This window comes from Patiria miniata, unplaced genomic scaffold (assembly GCF_015706575.1).
Source record: "Patiria miniata isolate m_02_andy unplaced genomic scaffold, ASM1570657v1 HiC_scaffold_7, whole genome shotgun sequence".
Classification (NCBI taxonomy): Eukaryota; Metazoa; Echinodermata; class Asteroidea; order Valvatida; family Asterinidae; genus Patiria; species Patiria miniata.
Genome location: NW_024037074.1, coordinates 7,580,591 through 7,587,350, shown reverse-complemented (window position 1 = coordinate 7,587,350; position 6,760 = coordinate 7,580,591). Strand labels below are relative to the sequence as shown.

The 6,760-nt window shown below is 40.4% G+C and overlaps 1 pseudogene; it reads right to left on the bottom strand.

The window, feature by feature from the left end:
• Nucleotides 1-1,238: 1,238 nt before the first annotated feature.
• LOC119744313 lies at nt 1,239-4,767 on the bottom strand (annotated as a pseudogene).
• Nucleotides 4,768-6,760: the final 1,993 nt, after the last annotated feature.

The following is a 6,760-nucleotide window of genomic DNA, read 5'->3' as shown; positions in this document are numbered from 1 at the left end:
AGAATATATAAACTACTCTTTTTTAAAATTTATTAAAAAATGTTTATGAAACTACAGGTACCAACGGTTTGTATACATTAACAAAAAGATACAGCTATTTTCTTTTAAAATTGTGATAGTTTATAATTCGTGGGGCAAATTGTCCCTTGATTTTATTGATACTGCTGCCTTGCACTTAATAAAAACTGAAATAAAATGTAAATACAAATTCTGATCAGACTCTGTTCTGTACAATAGTTCAAGCCCCTTATACAATGTACTGAATCCTATAAGAAGTGGAATGCTGATACAATTATTTATGTATTCTTTTTTTAACCAAAATTATTTTATTTTGGCCCGAACTCCAAAACTAGTACTTGGAATAATTTTTTATATTCCCGATTCTAAAGCCAAGCGTCACGAAATAGATTCGAATCTACATCCAACTTATCTTGGGATGAGATTAGGAGGAAATGAACAATCCATGAAATAATCCACAGAGGGTTTGGGGGCTGTCATTTGTTCTACATAAACTTTTATATTTAATGATCTCTTTATGGTAAAATCTCAGAAATTCCACATTTCAGAAGGGATATAAAAAATACTGAATTCTGGGGGAAAAAACCTGATAAATCTCGTCCCTGACTTACTCCCTGATTAAGAAGGCGATGGAAATAAAGGGCCTGTCTCAGTTTACATCCGGGACAAGTTCTAGACAAGTTAGTGGGTATAAGTCGCAGGATTCTGAACGCTGACTTGCAAAGTCAAGCAATAGCTTATGAAAATTTCCCCGGAACATGTCCGGGATTAATGCAGAGCTTCTTCCGGACAAAGTGAATGATTCTACCTGCAACTCGTCCAGAACTTGTCCCAGATAGAGATTGAGATTAGCCCCAAGGCCAAAAAAAAAGTCTCCGGTTTCTGGTATGGAGCTGAGTTTGGCGGTTTTGAGACATCATCTTTCATTGAAAAAAAAAAACCTTTTCATTTTGCCGACGCGCATGGCTACGGCGACGCGCGCGCATACCAGAAACCGGAGATTTTTTTGGGGGGGGGAGCCAAAGGCAGATATGGATGGAATGAAGAGAATATACTGTATATGAATGGAATGACTAAAGCCCGGTTCATACTCGGCGCGAAAGCGAACGCGAATTTGTGACGTCATCGCAAGTATTCGAGCTGCGAATTCGTAAAAGTTGAACATAGTTCAACTCGGGCGAATTTCGCAGCGAATGTTTCATGACGTCAAATTCGCTTCGCATTCGCTTTCGCATGAAGTATAAACCGGGTTTTAAGGTGAATACCATTTTTTCCATCAATGTTAAAAAACTTGCTGTGCATTAGGATCATAGTAGACCGGAGCACAACTGTATGTCTGGCCTTTATACTTGTTGACATAGACACAGTAGACAACAAGGGTGATGAGAAGACCCACACTCAATGCACATGCCCCAACAGTGACGTACATTGCTGGACACATTCCAGTATCTGCCACAAAAACAACAACTGATCAGATGTACAGTAGTTACACAGGAAATATGCATATTTCAAACAAGCATGCATGTACAATGTCGGATTCGAAATTCCCGTATACGGTACCGAGTGGGAGGGAAGATGTTATCAGGAATCTAAACTTGCATGACATGTCTATTGTCACATCTGGAAAAAGACTGATCACATATATGACGTCTGGCTTTCAAATAAGTTCTTGGTGTCCTTTCAGTGCATTCCAACAGAAAGACTTTTGAAGCTTTTGTTTTCGAAGGATGGCCTCAAAAAACTTTTTGCTAATGTCTTATACTTCTCATGACTGTTAAATGCTGGGACGTATGTACTGATTTCTTAAACTTTATTTACCTGATTCAAGTTTGCGCTCATCAGTGCTTAGTGGAGTATCCTGTGTGCTCCCAGTGTCAGGGGCGCAGTTGGCAACCCTTTGGTCTCTTTCTGTGACTGTTCTGTTTGTGTCACTTCCGTGGTTGTGTCTGCGTGCACCAGGGAACACAACAGAAAAAAGGGATTATCATACAGTCTGTTCTTGTCTAATTACATTTTCCATAAGGCATCACAACTTATCACAAGTTATTAATAGTCAATCACAAGTCATCGAGTTTCATGTCAAAAAAAGTGGTGTGACAAAGACATTCCTTTATGCTCACTGTTTGTCCCCTGACTTTTGAAGTGACTTGCAATTGAGTTGTGAGTGACATGTGATTGACTTGCGAGTGACATGTGATTGACTTGCGAGTGACATGTGATTGACTTAAGTAATTGACTTGTGATTGACATGTGATTGACTAATTGTGATTGATGCGTGATCGACTTGTGACTGACATGTGAATGACATGTGATTGGCATGCGATTGACATGTGATTGACTAAACTATGACTATGACTTCACAGTCACCCTTTGGACCAGTTCTGGCATGCTGTCACTTCTATTATGGAGGCCCCTTCAATGACCAAAGCATTGTGCTAGCTATCGTCAGTCCGTCATGGAACAGTTGATTTGTACGATAGCATGGAACATAGTCATGGAACAGTTGATTTGTACGATAGCTTGCACAATGCCACTGGACACAGTGATCATGTGTCCGGGTTTGTCTATTATACCCAGCAAGTAGTAACCTTACCCATTTCTGTAGATTCTGGAGAGTGGGGCTCCCCAGTGGCATTTGACGACATGTTAGTCAGTAGTTCATCACTGACGCAGACGCTATCAGCGACTGCAGACCCTGCTTTGACTAGGCAAACTCTGTGGGGTTGGCAGGTTGCTGTGCTGTTGTTGAATAGTTAAAAAGGGCCTTCCCTGCATTGTTGGCAGGTGTAGACAATTTCTCCAGTTTCACCTGTGAATGAAAATGTAAAACAAAAGCAAAGACCGGAATATGCTGAGAAGGTTATAGAGCCTTACAACTTCGAATATTTCTTCAGAGAATTTTACTTGTTCTTATATTCAACACACATCGTAATGCGATCACAAGTCCAGTCACAAGTAAATAATAAAAGATTTGAACCAGGGCAACAAGAGGCAACAGACATGGAAGAAACTACAACTGTCTTAAGCATTCTTACCGCCGCCTCGCCGTTCTAGGCCTTGACCAGGGCAGCGTGGCATTGGTCGACATTCTCTCGGACCAGTTCTGCCCTCCGATGGATATGGATTGTACCAGCCATCTACACATTCGCATTTTATGTCCACTCTCGCTGTACAGTCAGCCACCTTGGTCAGGAAAGACAAATAGCTGGGGTTAAATTTGTCGAAAGACTTTGCCAAATTTATTGAGCACAGAAATTGTAGCTGCAGCTAAGATTTTATGGATTATACATTATACAGTTACGCAGCTTGCTTGCTGAGACCTTTGTAGTCAGACCAGCTCTGCTCAGTTAGGTATAAAAAAAGACCTTTACCTGCAAAATGGCCATGAATATCACAGAGATTTAGAAGACATGAACTCATTAAGAAATGGCGCCTCATATAAATAGTTTTTTTTGGGTACCTTTCACTGATGGTTACCACAACTGGAAGAACACAGATATGGCTGGGAGCATCTATTTGCCTTATCCATGTACTCAATCCCCTGTTTAACAACCACACAGCTAAAAAAAAACAAAGCAAGACAATTATTGACAAAATTTATTTATACGTTCTAATCTCTGTGCTCATTCTTAAACCAAATCTTAAAGATGCAGTGAAACCCTGGCACACTTCAATTCTTCATGAAGGCCCCCTTTAATGGCAAAAGGATAGTGCTAGCTACTAGCTAGTATTAAGATCATCAGGCATATATGTTCCTTTGTACAATAGCATGCACAGTGGTTTCTCCATTGAAGGGGGCCTCATGAGGGTACAACTAGTGATCACGTGCCCCGATTCATCTAGATATACTACAACTTCTACAAGTTTTGACAAAGTTTAGACTCCACTTAGACACACTTGTTTCCATATAATTTGAAAAGAGACAAGCTACAGACTTGAGTAATGAACAATTTCTAAGTCTTGAAAGTCCAGTGTCGATGCTCTGAGGAAAAATTGGACCCCTTTTTGTCTTACTCTGTGAATTCTGTTGGGTTTCCGTTTGGTCCACCACATTCACAAAGTTTCTTGGCGTAGGACCCTGCATTGCACAGACCGCAACAACACCATCCTTGATTGTCACGCTTTTCATACCGTCGGTCCTCCATGTGCCTATCACTTAGTATGCACAACTCATCCTGTTACAATAATTGGGAAACATCCAAATATTTAATAAATAGTATTCTTAATTTTAAATTTGAATGGCTTCTGACTAGCCTGATACCCCTTGAACAGAGACATTTACCATGTTTACAAAATGGGAAAATGTCAACACATAGGGCTGGATATTGCTCACTTAGTAGAGCACCGGAACAGCCAGTCAAGTCTAAGGTCGCAGGTTCAAACCCTGCACCAACCTAATTTCTTTGTTCAACTTGTAAAATTATTTTAATGCACCGACTCAGGTAACCTTTCATTGCCTTTGTGGATTATTTGAAGAATAATTAAATAATTTGTATCCAGTAAAATATTCGACGTCAATTTTCAACTAAAACAAAACCGTGATTGAAACAGATCAAGAAAAGACACATGTAAAGACTAGAAACTAACATTTAGTCCTGGTATGAATTTGCTGCTACTCGTAGATCTGGGCTTTATCAGATCAAGGAGTTTCCTGAATACATATGCATCGCTGGCCACATTTTGCTCAACTTCTGAACAATTGGCTCGTAGAAAAAGATGCATTAAAAGCTGTGCAAACAACAGAAACATAAAGTAAAAAAACAAATTTACAAAAGAAAGAAACTAACTACAATCCTGGCCAAATCTCGCTGGGCCCCCAACCCCCCGGCCCCCTGTCAATGTTGTCTCTCATTGCGCGGTGTGTGCTCCATCAACTGGAGAGAACAACATTGACCGGGGGAGCGGGGGAGTGGGTGACCGTGAAAGGCTAAGGTTATTTCCAAGTGTCCCAACCATTTTGGCCGGGATTGTAGCTTCTAAAGCTTCTATGAGATAAAATATTTTCTCGAAGTTCGTTTTTATGAGATACATTTTGTCAAAGTTCGTTTTTATGAGATACATTTTGTCGAAGTTCGTTTTTATGAGATACATTTTGTCGAAGTTCGTTTTTATGAGATACATTTTCTCGAAGTTCGTTTTTATAAGATACATTTTCTCGAAGTTCGTTTTTATGAGATACATTTTGTCGAAGTTCGTTTTTATGAGATATATTTTACGGAGTTACGGAGTTTTATGAAGTTACGGAGCCCCTAAAGGGACATCCAAAATTATTTTTTTTATCTCGTGCGCACGACATTATATCTCGTGCGCACGATTTGCGCACAAGATAATTATGTCGTGCGCACGAGATATATGTCGTGCGCACGAGATAAGGAAATAATTTTGGATGTCCCTTTAGGGGCTCCGTAACTTCATAAAACTCCGTAACTCCGTAAAATATATCTCATAAAAACGAACTTCGACAAAATGTATCTCATAAAAACGAACTTCGACAAAATGTATCTCATCAAAACGAACTTCGACAAAATGTATCTCATAAAAACGAACTTCGACAAAATGTATCTCATAAAAACGAACTTTGGGAAAAATATATCTCATAAAAACGAACTTGGACAAAACATATACTTGATGGCACTACAGGGCTTTCGTAGAAAGGGAATAACTTCTCGGTACATATGCTTGTGTACAAGACTTAGTCTGCACACTAATGCTATGGAGTAAAACTATGAGATGAAGGACGTAATCTGACCTCTAGCTACCGTAGGTCTCGGCCAGTGGGTTAGCGGGACACACTCGCTGGGGTGTACGGGGTCACACGGGTAGGTTTTAGCGAGCCACATTCGCTAAATGCTCGGGGTCAATGTGGGCCGGATGCGAGGTAAGGTGTGTGAGGGGAATTCGCATCGACTCCGGGGAAGGGAAGACGGAAAATGGCTGAGTCCTAAGTACATGCCACATGGCGGTACATGTTCAATAGCAGTGAGTGCTACATGCATTGCGCGCTATACAATAGCGTACTGTACATGTACAATGTACTTGTACATGTGTCTTAGACTTCGTGGTAAGCTTCGCGCTGTGTGAGTCGAGGGCACACAGGATCGCTGCAAGCATTACGCTGTGCACGGAGTGGAATGTATAAACACCGACTCTGTACTTATCGCGTACGTTCATGTTAAATTTCGTGTACGTACACGATAAGAGCAAAATTGGTTTTACTCATAAGCAGCACTTACGCTTAAGTAGAATGAAACGCGTATTAATGCAATAGGCAAAAAGAACAGTTCAAAAATACCTGATTTTCTTTGGTTGTGTGCTTGAACAATACGCAAGGAAATGAGCCTTCGAGTAAAGGCTGGCTGGCATGGTACAGATGTTCAGGTCAGAAGATCTAGGCGTACTATTAAAGCTACATCAGTCTTGTTTTCGAGCGGTTTTGTTACTGGAGGTCTCAATTGAGTTTATCTGAGTAGTAACTACCATAGGACCGGGCACCCGACCAAGACCGAGAGCTCGGTATGCAAATTTTAAGTGTACAATAATCATTAACCGGTATCTACGATGTGTATTCTGCCATAAGGTGATAATTATAAAGACTAAGAGCATCTTAGGTCCGCTCCTGAAATAGGTTTCAGTTTTACTTTTAAGCTAGCTATTTAAAATACAAATCGGCAACCCTGATTTAAGGTTTTTTAAGTCAATGAAGCACCATCAGGTCATGGTTTATAAATGTGAGACCCCCCCC